The sequence below is a fragment of the Myotis nattereri genome (assembly GCF_964212035.1).
Source record: "Myotis nattereri genome assembly, chromosome: 15".
NCBI classification, from domain to species: domain Eukaryota; kingdom Metazoa; phylum Chordata; class Mammalia; order Chiroptera; family Vespertilionidae; genus Myotis; species Myotis nattereri.
The window spans coordinates 15,124,619-15,143,434 of record NC_138090.1 but is presented as its reverse complement, the minus strand read 5'-3'; the positions used below and the strand labels follow the sequence as shown (position 1 = coordinate 15,143,434).

Genomic DNA, 18,816 nt, shown 5'->3' with positions numbered 1-18,816 from the left:
CAAGGGTCCCAGGTTCGATTCTGGTTAAGGGCATGTACCTTGGTTGCGGGCACATCCCCTGTGGGGAGTGTGCAGGAGGCAGCTGATCGATGTTTCTCTTTCATCGATGTTTCTAACTCTCTATCCCCCTCCCTTCCTCTCTGTAAAAAATCAATAAAATATATTTTTTAAAAAATGTTATATTATTTTCCATTCATATGGCTTTTGTTGTATTTGCCTACTTTTTGAGCTTTATAATTTTTCAAACTAAATATTTACTTTCATACATAATTTGTACCCATCAGTTTCTGTTTTCTTATTATATAAGCTTTAGGCCCCATAAATCCTGGCTCTGTCCCTGCCTCAAAGCCCCACTGTCTATTTCATGTATACATGTTTGCTACAGGGAAGACTGCAGGAAAATGTTCACCATGAAGCAAGGTTTGCCTGGTCATGATGTTGTTCAGAATCCTGATGGGGCAGGACTGACCTTGTATCTCAGTGAATACATCTCTGCCCCCAAATACCAACAGCAACCCTTGCTTTAGCCTGGAAATGGGGTCATTGGTACTTTTCAACTATTGTCATGTTGATCCTCAGCTAATATCACAGAACACCATGACTGAAGCACTGTGCACAAGCCATCTTGTTTGCTGCTCTGAAGCACAGAGAATGACTACTAGGGAAAATGAAGAGTATAAGAGAGTTAAACTATCAAGCTCCATTTTCCTGATTGTGGATTTTTGTTTAGGTTGGTGAAAACACTGAATTTTCACAAGTTTAGCATTCTATATTTCCAAAAACATTCGGTCCACAATTGTTTTCCAGGCCTATAAAATTTCCTTGGTTCTCATTCACTTTTGCTGTGTTATATCTCCTTTTCCTTTTGTCTTCATAAACTTCCTCTCCAGGTTCCTATATGATAAGACTTAGAGGAATACCAACATGCACCAATGGTAAATTCATTCTGAATTCTCTTGTAAACATAAAATCTTTGGGGAATATAAAAGAAAGTCTTAGGATATAAACTTTACTTGAGGCCAGCTGGTTATTATTTGGCCTGCCTTAAAACCCTTTAATCCCCAGCAGTGAGCCAGTCTTTATCCTCAGAGCAGCAAAAGACTCTCAAATGTAAAACAATGAACACTTATGAGCCCCTTGTTGACCTATTTCTGCAAGAGATTCAGTCAGTTTTTCCAACAAAGAATCTTAAAATCACACTCCTAAAAGGGCTAAAAGAGATCATCTGTATCGGACTGCCAAAAACGGCTGCACTTAAAATAATCAGAACAGATGGTCATTGCTCCAGTTCTTAAAATTTTTATGGGACAGGAGTTTCTCTCAAAATCAATTCTGCATTTGTTGTAGGAGCCCTGTTGCTGAATGAAAATCTATAATGCTGTCAAACTGATCAATATTCCCTCGTATGCAAGAACACTGTAAAAATGCCTACATCAGAAGAAAAAAACTAACTCAAAGAATTAAGGTTGAGTGTACCCAGAGGTCAGAGTGGGACCATCCAGTTTGCAGCTCCGTGGAACCATAAAGGACACACTCAGGGGGAAGACCAGTAAGCTCCAAAGCCCCATTGAAGCAAGTCTTGCCCCGGAGGGGTTTCTCCAGCACAGAAGTTCTCCCACTGCAGACACAGCTGATTCTCACAGCCAATTGGCCTGGAGGTCAATTCCTCCCAGTGATACCTACAACAATCAAGGCTTAACTACAACAAGACTGTGCACAAAGACCAAAAGGGGGTGCACCAAGAGTGTCCTCCTCAGGTAATTGGGGAGGCTGAACCACTGGGCCCTAGAGGACACTTAACCACTTTATCAACATAGGAAAGCATAAAAAATGCGGAGACAAAGAAAAAGGACTTTACTCAAAGTCTACTGATTTAAATGTTAATCTTACCTAAAAAGTACCTTCACAGAAATATCTAGAATAATGTTTGACCAAATGTTTGCATGCTGTGGCCTAGCTAATTTGACACATAAAATTAATCATCATATAAATTCATCCATCTGTTCATTCAACAAGCTTTGATTCAATGCTACAATGTGCAAAACACTGTGCTAGTGCTGCTGGAACAGAAATGTTAGCTGTTACACTAATGTTTTTATTTACAATACAGTGATGAGAACTACATTGATTTGGCATAGTTTTTGATCAACAGCCTTTATACATTTCTTAAAACTCTGTTATTGTATTTAAATAACTTTCCACAAGATTAACTAATGTGCTTAAGAAGCACATGAACTAACACTGTTCTTAAGATATGAATAAGAAAAATAGCTTAGTGTATATTTCAAATCACAAACAACAATGCTCTAATTTGAATATAGGTTCACAAAATAGAAATACTTTATCTTCTTGCCATTATAATGCAAACCAAGGTCTAATTTTTAAAGTAATTTATTTATAATTCCTTTGAAAATAATACCTTAAAGTAATTAATTATTTTTAATGGCTAGCCGAGCTTTGGAAAGCACAAAATGGCATGGGCAGAAAGGGCAAGAAATAGAATAGGTTATTTTTAAAAGAGAGATAGTAGTTTAAATGGTCACCTAAACCCTGAGATGTTCTTTTGTTCTTCTTATCATCCTTTTTCCCCTCAGGTTAGGAGGTTATTAACCTTTAAAACTGGGGTGAGTGAGCACCAATTACATCAATGGGACATATAAATGAAATGCAAATTTAAAATTAAATATACAACATTAGAGTCATAACAAATTTTAAATAAGAAATGAAAGGCAAAATGTTTTTTTCCATTTTAATTTTTGATACATGGTGATGGGAAAGGAGCTGGATACATAAACCAATGCCATCAAAACAAAAGGTTTTCATTTTTGTGTTTTCCCCTATTCCTTATTCCTCCCATAGCATAATAAATCCACTTTAAGATCATTCAAGTGGATCCTCTCCTTTAATACTAATTTTTAATGGCTTTCATTAGAAAATTATTGCCTACTGTTTAAAATTAGAATGACATGTCTAAGGGCCATACCTGGGTTTTCACAAACATTTAACTACAACAGGGCAAAGGCAAGTATTTTGCACAGTTTTCACCAGTGATGTAATTTCAGAAGCCCTGGCTTTTCAACCACTCATTATAAAGACTATTTCCCCCTGGATAATTAGTCCTGTGGTCTGTGAAAGTCCTGCAGATTCCTGGATCTGCCACTTAACAAGCTATGTGACTCTGAACACATACTTCATCTGCCCTTGCCTCAGTTTCCTCATCTGTAAAATGGAGAAGTTATTAAGTTGTTATCCTATATAATAAAAGCCCAATGTGCTAAGTGTCTGGTCGTCCATTCAACCAATCAAAGCATAATATGCTAATGATATGCTAAGGTCATTCAACTGGTCGCTATGACATGCACTGACCACCAGGGGGCAGATGCTCCGACTGGTAGGTTAGCTTGCTGCTGGGGTCTGACCAATTGGGACTGAGCAAGATGGGCTGGACACATCCTGGAGTCCTCCCGCAGTCCCCCCCCCACCCCCCCACCCCCCACCAGCTAGCCAACCTCCCGCGTACCTCCTCATGCATCAGCAGTGTCCCTCAGCCTGGCCTGCGCCCTCTCACAATCCGGGAACCCTTGCAAGATGTCAGAAAGCTGGTTTTGGCTCGATCCCACAGGCCAGGCTGAGGGACCCCACTGGTGCATGAATTCATGCACCGGGCCTCTAGTAAAGAATAAATGAGTTAAGATTTTTCAAAGGATTTAGAAAAGTTCCTAGTACATAATAATTACTATGTAACTTTTAGTTATTACAATTTTTATTTTACATATTAAAACCAAAACAAATTACCCACAATGTTAACTTGCATCATAAATAAATGTTGTTCACTACCTTCCCTTCCTTGTTTCACTTCCCCAGTGCCCTGCCTCAGAGTCTGCTTCTAGGTGAGCCCAAATTAAAACAAGTCAATTGATATGACATCTCAGAAAACTCTGCAATGAAGTAAAGGGTTTAGGATCATCTTAGGGATACTAGTATCATTAGAACTCATTGGGAAAAGCACCAAACAATCTGATGATATGTTTGGATATTAACCTTTATCATCCTTGTAGACTGGCCTTTAAAACTGGTGAGGATAGGAAAACTAGTCAATAATTTGGAACAATGAGCTAGGCATCTGGGAAGCAATTAAATTAGATCTTTTACCTCACACCCCTACAAATGCCAAATGTGTCATTTGACATGGAAAAGGCCTCCTAAAGACAGAAACCTCATTTCTACATCCCAAGGTCAGCTCCTAAGCTTCCCACCTGCAATGGAAATAAGGGGATCAAATGAACGAAAATCCTGAAAGTGACAAGATTTGGAAACTGATTGCACATGGAGAACCTGAGAGTTTCAGAAGACTCTGTGACCTTGATCTTGGATGACAGATTAAACAACCTCTACAATGTCATCTCTGATTGCCTAACTCTTTTTTTTTTTTTAATATATTTCATTGATTTTTTACAGAGAGGAAGGGAGAGAGATAGTTAGAAACATCGATGAGAGAGAAACATTGATCAGCTGCCTCCAGCACATATCCCACTGGGGGTGTGCCCGCAACCCAGGTACATGCCCTTGACCGGAATCGAACCTGGGACCTTTCAGTCCGCAGGCCGACGCTCTATCCACTGAGCCAAACCGGTTTTGGCTGATTGCCTAACTCTTATGCTTCAGACCCTTCTATGACTCTCCACTTTCTATCAAATGAAGTACCAGAAAAAGTACAAAATCCTTTAGACTACTGTGAAATATTCAAAACTCTAACCTGCCTTCCAGCCTCATTCTTAATGCTCCCCTATGTTTTTCCTACCACTTAATCATGCTTCCTTTGCATTGTTCTACACACACACACACACACACACACACACACACACACACACGTGTCCTTTCTTACCTCCCTGCCTGGACTTTAGCTAGGTTCTCTACCTACAGAGTTTTCCCTTTCACATCCCAGGTTCATCTAAGAGCTATGTTTCTCCAGCAGGTTTACAGCAGGGTGCTGGTAATTGTTTAACAAATAGCTCTAGTCCTGGCCTAGTAGCTCAGTTAGTAGAGCATCCTCCTTGAGATTGTCCCCCTATGTCAAGATTGCAGGTTTGATCCCCGATCAAGGCATATACAGGAATTAATAAATGAGACAATAAATCAATATTTCCCTCTCTTTCAAATCAATATATAAAAATCAAAGCAAACAGCTTTGTGTGGAGGAAACCCTGAGTTGCAGAGTTTATCAATGTCTGTGGTGTAAATACTCCCACTTTGGCAGATTTCAAGCTGCTAAGGTGATATCAACCAGCAGGCAAAATTCCTGAAAATGTAATGAGAGGTTACAAAGGCATTTTTAAAGCTGGTTGTAGCACACCATCTTTCCTAATCCCACATCTCAGCTCCCCCATCCACTCACCAGATATGATTTGTGCTCCTCAAACCTCCCCTCGCCTGAGAGCACTTTGTATTTAACTTGCATTATTCTCCACATTATGTATTTAAGAACTTGTTTATCTCCCCTGTAGGGGTTTGAGGGAAAGTTCATTATTTTATTCCTTGTTAAAAAAAGAAACAAACAAAAAACTACAGAATGTGAGCTAGGACGTCAAGATGAAGGAGTCCTGAAGCATCAACTTCCCAAGGCCCAGAGCGAGATGGAGCAGAAAAACAAAGATTCATAGAGAACGTTCAGGAAGAGTTTTTACATGCTCAGAAGTGGTATGCAATTTATGCCTTCTAGTAGGAGAGAACTGACAACCTGTTCCCTTGAATGCTTGATCCTGATTATCTACCTAGTGTAGAAGAGTCACATAAGAGTTAAAGCTAACTCCAGTGCATCTGCCTCCTGGTTTTAATTTTGTCACCACTGCGTGCCACCAACACTTCAACATCCAAGGAAATGTTTGTCCTACAGAAAACGATTCCCATTCTCTCCATCTCCCTACTCCCTAAAGAAGTTTTACTCGCTGAGAACATAAAATCATTGAGGGTAAGGATGATGTTTTGTTTTGTTTTTTCTTTTATAATACCCAGGGCCAGCCTAGTGCTTGGCACCCAGAAGAAATTCAATGAAGACACAGTGAGTCAGCAAAAAAAAAAAAAAAAAAAATGTTTTCATCCAATAAAGGGGTTGGATTTAGACAAATAATAGAATTGGTATTAATTCACATAATAATTGAGCCAAACTTTTCACTCTCACCCAGAGCAGAGGTCGCCAACTGGTGGTCCACAGACTACTGGTGGTCCGTGAGGTCCGAAAGGTTGGCAACTGCTGGTTTAAGGAAACCGTTGGAGCAGCGGTCGCCAACTGGTGGTCCGTGGACCACTGGCTGTCTGTGAGGCCCAAAAGGCTGGCAACCGCTGACCCAAAAGATAGATAGACTATAGTAGTAAGGACACCTGGTTGCCTCCAAACCTAAATACTTGAAGACCTGTGAGGTTCTCTGTGTGCTTGTTATTAGACTGACAAAGAAAGCTCAAATGCCATTTATTTGTTCCTTCATGCTGCCAATACTTATCTAGTACCTACTGCATGCCAGACTCAGTGCTAGACATTGAATACATTTATTCAAAGATAACACTAGATTTATATTCAATGCAGAAATAAAAAAGGAAGTTTCATGAAATGCTTGAATGCCCTGGAACATGAGGTATGACACAATGGAAAGTGCCTGCTTCCAAATGGACACCCAATACATATAAAACCCATGTAGTCTCCAATTTTCCTAAACTATAAACCTTTGAACTATACACAAAGAAAGTTGTTATGGGAAAGTCTGTAAACACTAGTAGTGTGGTATTATATATGTTTTAAGAATTTAGTCCTAAGAAGAGAATGAGCTCAAAGGGCTTGCTTGAAAAATGCAAGAAGGGTTTTCTAGATTTCTCAGATGGTCTTCCTCTTATACAACCTAAAATTATTTGATATGTAATAGTGGGGTTTATCCAAACACTTATCCGTGATAGCAAATATGATGGTCAATTCATCAGTAAGTACCATCACTTCATTGACGAAACATGTGCCATATCTAACCACTTCTAACCATCACCATCGCTGTCATCCTGGTTAAGTTTCCATCATCTCTTTCCAGACATCTGTAATAGCCTCCTAACAGAGCAAAGTCATCTTCCTAAAGTAAAAATCAAACCTTGTTCTTCACTTGCTTAAACTCCAATGGCTTATGCAGATAAAGGGACTGTCCAAGATCACTCTCACTTCTGACACCAACAACGAAGTTCAGAGTCCTTAAGATGACCTACACTATGACACTAATTGCAAGTTTGATATTTTGCTTTGAAAATAATTATAGAACTCACTAAAAGCTATTATATTCATGGTTATGGTTTGTTACAGTGAAAGGATATAGATTGAAATCAGCCAAGTGAAGAGGAGCATGGGGCAAATTATAGGAGAGTTCCATGCACAGATCTTCCAGTTGTCCTTTCCTGGTAGAGTCATGTATACAATTATAAGTGTTCTCAGCAATTATGGGTGACAATACTCATGAAGTATTATCCTGGAAGCTCATCTGAGGCTTGGCATCTAGAGTTTTTATTGGGGTTTGATCACCTAGACATGGTTGATTGCTCGTGTGGCTGATCTTTAGTCTCTAGTTCCTCCAAAGGTTGAACTGGTACTACATGGCCCAAAGCCATAATGAGAAATCGCTTTGTTAGACTCTAGTGTGGCTCAAGACCCCCAGGTTTAAAAAAAAGACACTCTTATTAATCAGGGCATTCTAAGGAGCTCCTCAGGAGCAGAGAGCAAAGGCCAGACCTCTCTGTGGGTAAGGTTAATTGTTCCCAATACATCTTAGAACAAAATCCTGCTCACAGCCTGAAAAGTCAGATAAGAGCTGGCCCCTACCTGCTTTTCCTATATCTCCTATTTTCCCATCACTTAATCTTCTCCAGTCACATTAGCCTTCTCTCAGTTCTGGGACACACCCAGCTCTGACTCAGGACTATTGAATACTCTTGCTATTCCTTCTGCCTAGATACCCTTCCACATATCTTCCCACGGTTGCCTGCTGCTCATAAAATTAAATGCCACTTCCTTAAAGGGGCCTTTCTGAAACACCCTAGCAAAAGCAGCTACAAACTGCATACTGACACATACATACAGTTGGACAATACACACACATATGCATCCACACACAAAATATACACACCCACTCTACCACATTTCTGTTTGTTATAGCACTTTTCAGAATATAAATTATATTATTGGTTTGTTTACTACTTTTCTATTGTTTACAATACAATGTTGTAAGCTCCATCTCATTCACTAATCTCTTCTCAGTATAGAGACTGGTACCTAATATCCACTATGTGTTCAAAAGCATTGTTGGATTGAATATGTGCCTAATATTAGACAGGTATGGACACAAAAAATTATTACTTGCCTGAGCTGGTTTCAGATCAAATACATACTTGCAGCATTAAGAACAAGTCTCTTTTTCTCAGAGAGCAAGAGACTAGACATAATATGTCATTTATAATTAGCCAAGGAAAACCACTAACAGGAATATAAGAAATGTGATCAGATTAATGAGTCTGGTTTTCCCATGTGGATTGTTAAATCAGTCTCATTATTTTGTGGACATACATTATGCTGGTGACTTAACTCTATCAGGACATCAGTGGAAAAGAAAACACAAGATGCCAGCTTGGACTCAGGAGAGCAAAGGTGAATCTCCTTAGCTTTTCTACCACATCAGAAAATCTGAGTACCTTCTCAGTGTTACCCAGTGAAAAGCTAATTATTCAGCAATGAAAAAGATATGAGCTATTAAAGGGGAACAAAATAGGCAGCCCCAAAATATTCCACTTTGGTATATGGATTACTTTGAGTTGAAGAAAATCCGAGGCGCAAAAGATTAAGGAAGAATTTTTTACCACCTCCTTCACTGCCTAAAAGAATTTAGGTAAAGGGACTGATCCAGATCTCTGGTAAAAGAGAACTATTACCACATATATTAAAAAAGAGTATGGGCTAGGTGTGGTGAGCTGGGGGAGCTCAGCAGGGCCTTTTTGCTCAAATTCCTCTCTGTATCCCATGGCAAACATTTGTTTAACGAACATTTGCTCTTCCCATCTTCCTGTGAAATGTCTTCTTTCCTTTTGGAGCCTTAGATCCCTACTTCCTTCTGCTGTCTCCTTAGCTCAAGATGGCATGTAAGCCTCAACTGCCTGACGTCTTTGGTCCTCTCATGTCTATGTAAAACTCCCATATGAAAGAAATTAAACTTGTTTTTTCTCTTGTTAATCTGTCCATTTAGTTAGTAGCCCAAAAGAACTTAGGAGAGTATAGCAGTTTTTTTCTACCCTAAAAAACTATCAAAAGACACCAAGATGGCGGCATAGGTAAACACCTGAAATTGCTGCCTAGCACAGCCACTTCAAAAATACAAATAAAAGACAAAACGGACATCATCCAGAACCACAGAAAGGCTGGCTGAGTGGAAATTCTACAACTAGAAGGAAAGAGAAAAGCACACTGAGACTCAGAGGAGGTGCAGAAGTTAAGTGCAGAGGTACAGAGGTGCATGCAGAAAGGGCTGGCAACTGAGGACGCGGTTGTCTTTTTCAATTGGGAGAGAGTCACAAGCTCCCGACTGCTCCGAACTCCAGTTCTGGTGGAGTCTCTGGGGACCCAGACTCATACAGGCAGAAACTGGACTGTCTGGCATCAGGCGGAACTCGAGGGCAGCTTTCTCTCAGAGGTGCTTGCAGCGATTACCATGGGACACTGACACCCAGGGCCTGTTAGGTCAGGGCTGAGGATCAGCCATAGCTGTTTGCTCCACCCTGTGGATTCCCTAAGACCCCGCCCTACCCAAGCTGTGCACAGAGGCTTTTGCATATGAATGGCTTGGCTCTTTGCAATCTAAAATTACCTAACAAATTGCAGCTGGGTCAGAGAGACCCAGAACACCCAAAAGAAGGCCCAAGGCCCCACAGCAGCTTGCATTGCTTCACAGCTGGGCCTCAACTGGGCACCTCCAAATCCCAACCAAAGAAGAAGAATCTGCAGATCTCCCTGCAGCTCCTGCTGGGAAGCCTCAGGCAGAGGCTAAATTAGCACCTCCTTAGAGATCCAAGTGCCAGTGTACCCAGTGGTCAGAGTGGGACCATCCAGATCACAACTCCTCAGATATATAAGGGACACACTAAGGGGGCAGACTCAGAGAGCACCAAAGCCCCACTGAAGCAAGTCTTGCCCCAGAAGGGTGTCTCCAGCACAGAAGTTCTCCCACTGCAGACACAGCTGATTCTCACAGCCAATTGGCCTAGAGGTCAATTCCTCCCACTGATACCAACAACAATCAAGGCTTAACTACAACAAGACTGTACACAAAGCCCACAAAGGGGTGCACCAAGAGTGTCCACCTCAGGTAATTGGGGAGGCTGAGCCACTGGGCCCTATAGGACACCTAGCACAGAAAGCCACTCTATCAACACAGGGAAGCAACCAAAATGTGGAGACAAAGAAACAGGTCACAAATGACAGAAATGGAGGAAAGCAAACTCCTGGATATAGAGTTCAAAACCATGGTTATAAGGTTTTTCAAGAATTTTCTAGAAACCACCGATAAATTTAGTGAGACCCTCAAGAAATCTAGTGAGACCCTCGAGGATATGAAAAAGGACCAACTAGAAATTAAGCATACATTGACTGAAATAAAGAATATTATACAGAGATCCAACAGCAGACTAGAGGATTGCAAGAATCAAGTCAAAGAGTTGAAAAACCAAGAAGCAAAAAACACCCAACCAGAAAAGCAAAAACCAAAAAGAATCCAAAAATATGAAGATAGTGTAAGGAGCCTCTAGGACAACTTTAAGCGTACCAACATCCAAATTATGGGGGTGCCAGAAGAAGAGAGAGAGCAAGATATTAAAAACCTATTTGAAGAAATAGTGACAGAAAACTTCCCCTACCTGGTGAAAGAAATAGACTTACAAGTCCAGGAAGCGCAGAGAACCCCAAACAAAAGGAATCCAAAGAGGACCACACCAAGACACATCATAATTAAAATGCCAAGAGCAAAGGACAAAGAGAGAATCTTAAAAGCAGCAAGAGAAAAACAGTCAGTTACCTACAAGGGAGTACCCATACAATTGTCAGCTGATTTCTCAACAGAAACTATGCAGGCCAGAAGGGAGTGGCAAGAAATATTCAAAGTGATGAATGCCAAGAACCTACAACCAAGACTACTTTACCCAGCAAAGCTATCATTCAGAATTGAAGGTCAGATAAAGAGCTTCACAGATAAGAAAAAGCTAAAGGAGTTCAGCACCACCAAACTAGTATTATATGAAATGCTGAAAAGTATTCTTTAAGAAGAGGAAGAAGAAGAAAAAGGTAAAGGTAAAAATTATGAACAAATACATTTCTATCAACAAGTGAATCTAAAAATCAAGTGAATAAAAAATCTGATGAACAGGATAAACTGGTAAATATAATAGAATCAGGGGCATAGAAAGGGAGTGGATTGACAATTCTCGGGGGAAAAGGAGTGTGGGGCTGAGGGTAGAGACTGGACAAAAATCGTACACCTATGGATGAGGACAGTGGGGGGTTAAGGGCAGAGGGTGGGGTGGGAACTGGGTGGAGGGGATCTATGGGAGGTGGGATAGGAACAACTGTAATAATATGAATAAAGATTTAATTTTGAAAAAAACTATCAAGCCACAAAAAACATGAATGAATTCTAAATGCACATTGCTAGGTGAAAGAATCCAATCTGATAAGGCTACCCACTGTTTGATTCCAACTGAGACAGGCTGAGCCTCTCTTAAAAATGAATGGGAATGCTCTTCAATTATTGTTTTAGGTCTCTCCTAAATGAATTAAAAGTCTCTCTTCAGCCCAGCCAGTGTAGCTCAATGGTTGAGTGTTTACCTATGAACCAGAAAGTCATGGTTCTATTCCCAGTCAGGGCATATGCTGGGTTGCAGACTCGATCCCGTGTGGGGTGTTCAGGAAGCAGCCAATCATTGATTCTCATCATTGATGTTTCTCTCTCTACCTCTTCCTTCCTCTCTGAAATCGATATAAATATGTATATATTTTTAAAAGGGTATCTCTTTAGGCATTCCCCAAAGAGCTCTGCTCTGCACCTGTACTGGTCCATACCAGCTCAAGGCAAGAACATGGGAAGCAAAGAAATCTACTCTGCACCTGTGTGAAGAACCCAGCCCTAGAGCAGTTTAAGGAACCATATTCTTCATCAGTGTATGCTCCCTTGATGCATCAAGCTCTCTCCTTTTCTCCTTTCCCTCCACTTTGTTTTCAGTAAACCCTTCTTTGAATGTTTTACCTCCTCTCTTGATTTCTATCTTGGGAGGAAGTAAGGCAGGAACCCCTTTGCTGCTGACTTAACTATAAGACATTCAGGAAAAGGCAAAACTATGGAGATTGTAAAAATAACAGTGGTTGCCAGAGATTTGGTGTGGGGGTAGGGTGGTAGGGATGAGTAGATGGAGCATGGGCCAGTCAAAATGTTCAATTTGATACTATAATGATGGATACATATCATTATACATTTGCCAAAACCCATAGAATATATGCAGGCTTCAGAACAGGCCTCCCCAAAGTGTGCCACTTTGACATGTGAATTATTTTGAGCTGAAGGCAATCAAGACCCTGCAGCTCAAGAGAAACTTTTACTCTCCCTGAATGAATTTAAATTAGGGGCCTTGCCCACAGTAAATGTTAACACCCGAAATAACTTTGTATAACTTATCTATAGGGCAGGGCAAACTTCTAATTACTGAACATCTATTCTTCTTATCATCCTGCAAATGACCTTCCCCTCTGAAGCCCTAAGGTGTCTTACCTCATTCTTAGCTCAGAATGTCAGATATGCCTTATTTTCCCTTTCTGTCTCTTAACCTCTCATGTGGAGTCACTGACTCTCTCATATATACACATGGGTTCCCATATGTACACATGTAATTAAATTTGGTTATTTTCTCTTATTGATCTGTCCCATGTAGATAATTATTAGACCGGCTGAAAGAACACTGAAGGGCAAAAGAAAGTATCTTCCTCACCTCCATATATAGCACCACGAATAAATTATGGACTTTAGTGAATAATGACATATCAGCATTGGCCCATCAACTGTAATAAATGCACCACACTGAGGCAAGATGTTATCGGGGGAAGCTGGCAGGGGGAGGGGAAAACAAATGAGAACTCTGTACTTTATCCTCAATTTTTTTGTAACCCAAAAACTGCTCCAAAAAATAAAGGCTATTAGTTTTTTTTAATGAACAAGCTGCATGTCTTTTCATGGAAATTTGAGAGGCTATTTCCTCAATTTAAATGCATTAAGACACACAGAATCTTACCCATTTTTAGTTAATTACAACCTGTTTTCACATCACATTTTTAGATTCTATGTAACAGATGGTGAGAATGTCTATTCTGAAGGCCTAAAAAGTATTTCTGTTCAAGAACAGTGGCTATTATCCAGCGTCCCTGTACAAGGGTTGGAATATCCAGGGTAGATTGTGGGGAGAGGGGGCCACACACCAGGCGATGGGGGAAGGGGCGGGGAACAGAAAGCAAATCCTCAGGGTGTTAACAAGAATAGAGGCAACTCCAAGAGGAATTAAAAGTAACTCCCACCAGGAACCTAGGGAAATCATCTATACAGAGAAAGAAACGTCTTGTTTGAAATTCATTCACACTGGCAGGGTCAATAGAAAATTTTCAATGTAAATAACAGGAGACTTTAAATGTGTGTTTGCTGAATGCTGAAACATTGGGGGCAGAAACTAAGCAAAGGTTTCCACAGTGGCCAAATGTTGCCTCTTATCACAGCGGAACAGCCATTAAAAAGAAGAAGCCTGAGGATGTTGTGAATGTAGATGGAGGCCCATCAGATACCCCTGTGAGAGATTTTTAAAGATTTTTTTCTCTGTTCTCCTTATAGTCCATTTGTATTGGATAAGATTGGGGGGAGTAATAATTTGCTATTGTCTTACCCTCAGAGTAGAAGTAAAATTTAAAGAGATTAATGTGACTTTTTCTCCTCAAGGAGTATCTTCTTCACCTTTATGTCACCTACTCTTTATTCCTCAACAGCAAGTAAGGGACAGTAATTCAGGAAACAATGGCAGCAGCACTATAGTACTGTGGGTTTAATACTATTTCTGTCTCCAAAAAATCTTCAATAATTTGTTTACGACTTCCAAAATTCAACAACAGTGTGCAAATGCAATCCCACTTATGTTAATGCGTGTTTCCTTCTCATATCGGATTCTGAATAAAAGTTAGACAAGTCCTCTGATTTGAAAATATATAAGATGTGAACTTGCTGGGAGGGAAAAAAAAATAAAACACCTCCAAATGCACTATGCTATCAACCATATGTTTTTTTTTTTAACCTTAATAACTTAAGTGAACTGTTAGTGAAATTACAACCTGCTTGTGACACAATAAATTTACAACAAAATTTATTCCATAAATTATTCAATTCCGTGACTGAAGTCAGGGGAAAAATATCACCAGGAGCAGGGGATTAGCATGTGAAAGGAAAAACCCATCTCCCCACTGAAACAATCACTGTCAAAACCTCCTATTGGAGTTTTGTAAAAATTACCATTAAGAACACACATTTAAGTCTTTGTAGTTCCTATAAAAGGGCTAAGTATTTGATTTACATTAGATTCATTTGTTCTTTCTTCAACTGTCTTTCTCCTACAAACCATAACTGCCTCAATAAATGCTTGCTCAATCAAGTGTGCATTAAAACAAAAGAATTTAACTTCAATAAAAGTGATGAATCAGGGCCAGAAGTTAACTTTTCCTTCCTCAATATATCTTGCTATCAGGTAAGCAAAGCAGAAATTTACATTTGCTGTTCCACAGGGGAATATTAGAGGTTTCTATTGTGTGGTTGGTTATATTTATAGATTCATGCATAAATCATTTGAGGCCAGAGTTCCAGGGCAAAGGGGTTTCAGCCAAACTACATTTGTGAACATGTTCTATGGGCAACAATGTATCTATGTAAATACGACTGTCAACTTTCCACCAACTCAATGAATGAAAGATGTTGCTGGTGGACAAAGGAAAGAATTCTAGTATCTAATGGTTTCTTGAAATCTGGAAAATAAATCCCCAGCTCTTGGTATTTTCAGCCAGCTATTTGGGACCTTGCTTGCCCTACATAGTAGCTGCTCTTCAATAAACCAAAACAATAAGAGTGTAGCTGTTCTCACATATTAATGCATATATAGTTACCATTTCAGCCTATGGCTTAGAATTTGTTTTTCTTTAGGGATTACTCTTTATCTCATAACTTGTGTGTGGTAGGCAGAATAATGCCCCCTCCCCAAATATGTCTTTGTCTTACTTCCCAGAACCTATGGTATGTTATACTAGAGGCCCGAGGCATGAAATTTGTGCAAGAGTAGGCCTTTCTTCCCCTAGCTGCCGGCACCGGCTTCTCTCTGGCACCGAAAATCCAGGCTTCCCTCTGGCCACCGGCAGGCACTGGGGACCTGGGCTTCCCTCGCAGCCCCAGCTTCATCCAGAAGGACGTCTGGTCTAATTAGCATATTACGCTTTCATTATTATAGACTAGAGCAGAGGTGGGCAAACTTTTTGACTCAAGGGCCACAATGGGTTCTTAAACTGGACTGGAGGGCCGGAACAAAAGCATGGATGGAGTGTTTGTGTGAACTAATATAAATTCCAAGTAAACATCATTACATAAAAGGGTACGGTCTTTTTTTTTTTAGTTTTATTCATTTCAAACGGGCCGGATTCGGCCCATGGGCCGTAGTTTGCCCACAGCTGGACTAGAAGCCCAATGCATGAAGATTCGTGCAAGAATGGGCCTTCCTTCCCCTGGCTGCCAGCACTGCCTTCGCTCAAACTGGAGCCGCCTTTCTGCCTTCCCATGCTGCCCAGAGGCCTGGAGCAGCTGGGGTGGTACGGAACTCCTGCGTCATAGCCATGGCGATGATGCAAGCATCCCGCCCCGCCCCTGGCCGCTCAGCGCCTGCATATGCAAATTAACCTGCCATCTTAGTTAGGTTAATTTGCATATTCACTCCTGATTGGCTGGTGGGCATTGCGAAGGTACGGTCAATTTGCATCTTTCTCTTTTATTAGTGTAGACTAGAGGCCCGGTGCACAAAAATTTGTGCACTCGGGGGGGAAGGGGGTCCCTCAGCCCAGCCTGTGCCCTCTCGCAGTCTGGGACCCCTCGGGAGATAACGATTTGCTGGCTTAGGCCTGCACCCGGGTGGCAGAGGGCAGGCCCAATCCCTAGGTACAGCCCCTGGTTGGGCTCAGAGCAGGGCTGATTGGGGAGTTGGGGCGCCGCCCCCTGTCATGCACAGAGCAGGGCAGATCGGGAGGTTGCGATGCCACCCTCAGTCACGCTCAGGGTAGGGCCGATTGGGGGGTTGGGGCACCGCCCCCTGTCACACTCAAGGCAGGGTCGATGGGGAGGTTGCGGCGCCACCCCCTGTCATGCACAGAGCAGGGCCAATCAGGGGGTTGGGGCGCTGCCCCCTGTCACTCACAGAGCAGGGCCCATCAGGGGGTTTGGGGCTCCGTACCCTGCCACACACAGAGCAGGGTCGATCAGGGGGTTAGGGAGCTCCCCCCTGTCACGCACAGAGCAGGGCCCATCAGGGGGTTGAGGAGCTCCCCCATCATGCACAGAGCAGGGCCGTTCAGGGGGTTGAGGAGCTCCCCCCGTCACTCACAGAGTAGGGCCGATAGGGGAGTTGGAGCACCGCCCCGTCACACACAGAGCAGGGCGGATCAGGGGGTTGGGGCGCGTCACCCTGTCACACTCAGGGCAGGGCCAATGGGGAGGTTATGACTCTACCCCATCACACACAGAGTAGGGCCTGTGGGGGGCGGTTGGGGCGCCTCCCTCATTCACCCACAGAGCAGGGCCGATCAGGGTGTTGGGATGCCGCCACTGTCACACTCAGCGCAGGGCCGATGGGGAGGTTATGGCTTTACCCCGTCACACACAGAGCAGGGTCCATGGGGGGCGTTGGGGCACTGCACCCTGTCACACACAGAGCAGGGCCGATCAGGGGGTTGGGGCGCCACACCCTGTCACACACAGAGCCACAGGGCGATCAGGAGGTTGGGGAGCTCCCCCCATCAGGCACAGAGCAGGGCTGATCAGGAGGTTTGGGCGCTGCCCCCTGTCACACTGATCCCGGTGCCAGGAGGCCTCGCGGCTCCACTGATCCTGGTGCTGGGAGGCATATTACCCGTTTACTATATAGGATAGAGGCCTGGTGCACGGGTGGGGGCCAGCTGGTTTGCCCTAAAGGGTGTCCTGGATCAGGGTGGGGGTCCCCACTGGGGTGCCTGGCCAGTCTGGGTGAGGGGCTGAGGGCTGTTTTCAGGCTGGCGGGTGACTGAAGCTCCCAACCGCTCCTTTTTTCTATTTTCTTTTTTATTCTGGGCCAGCTTTAGCTCTGAGCCTTGGCTCCAGCTCTTAGGCATCAGCTGCTGAAAGCAGGTATCTGGTTTGTTTGGGTTCTATAATCGAAACACTGTTTCAACTCCAGCTCTGAGATCCCGGCTGGCTGAAAGCAGGTTTCTGGGGTTTTGTTTAGCTTCTATATTTGTAACAATGTTTCAAACTGCAAGTTCAGAGGCCGGCAGCGGCAGGCGGAGAACGTTGGAGTCCTCCATCACTGAAGCAAGCAAGTCTCATGTTCGCTTCAAGCTGCCTGGCTGCCGGCCGCCATCTTGGCTGGCAGTTAATTTGCATACCGCCCTGATTAGTCAATGGGAAGGGTAGCGGAGGTACAGCTAATTGCCATGTTTCTCTTTTATTAGATAGGATTACCTGGCAAAGGGGAATAAGATTGCAGATGGAATTAAGGCTGCTAATCATCTGACCTTAAAATAGAAGATTATCTCTGAACCTTTCCTGCATGTGGGGTCTCTAACTCTCTCATGTATGTGGGGGTTCTCAAACATATGTATGTATTAAATTTGGTTATTTTCTCTTGCTAATCTGTCATTTTGATTGTGACACCAGTCAGAAGAAATTTGAGGATAGAAGAAAGTTCGTTCCTCCTCCACAGGCCCAAAATAGAATCACTTAAATTAAGTCCCATATTACCAATCTGAAACAATTCAAATTAGTTTCAAATCTTCCAGAATGGAATCATAAACCATTCAATCAGAAATATCACTAGTTGGGTAATCTGTCTGATAGACTTCTGCCATCCCCTAAAAGAAAGTAACTTTGCAATAACCAACCCGCTTTCTTTATCAATTATAACTTACTTGTTCCTGTTCCCTTCTGCCTATAAAAATGTTTCATTTTGTACAGCTCCTTCTATCTTCTAGATTGTATGCTACCTGATTCATCAAAGTAATATGATGTGAGAAAGACTTAATTGGCCATTACTAGCTTTGCAGATAGAAGAAGGAGCCAGGAGCCAAGGAATGTGGGCAACCTCTAGAGATTCTAGAGGCTAGAAGGTGGAAAATATAAGAAAACAAATTGTCTCCTAGAGTCTCCAGAAGGAACACAGTCCCACTGACATTTTGATCTCAGTTCAATGAGACCCATTTCAGATTTCTAGCTTTCAGAGCTGTAAGATATTAAATTTGCATTATTTTAAACTCTCAAGTTTGTGGTAATTTATTAAAGCAGCAATACAAACTAATACAGAGTGTTTAAGTAATACTGTCTATTCTGAAAGGCAAATGGTTATGAAGAAAGGAAAAGAATTCTGCCAATTGTTAATGTTTCTTCATAAAGAAAATCATATAAGATTAATTTTGTATAACTCCTTAAAATTACATAGAAGGAATAATTT

General features: G+C 42.0%; 1 long non-coding RNA gene across 2 annotated transcripts in view; it reads right to left on the bottom strand.

Moving 5' to 3' along the window:
• LOC308530961 overlaps window positions 1-18,816 on the bottom strand; it is a 628,987-nt gene that overhangs the window by 539,648 nt on the left and 70,523 nt on the right. The gene's annotated exons all lie outside the window — the stretch shown is intronic.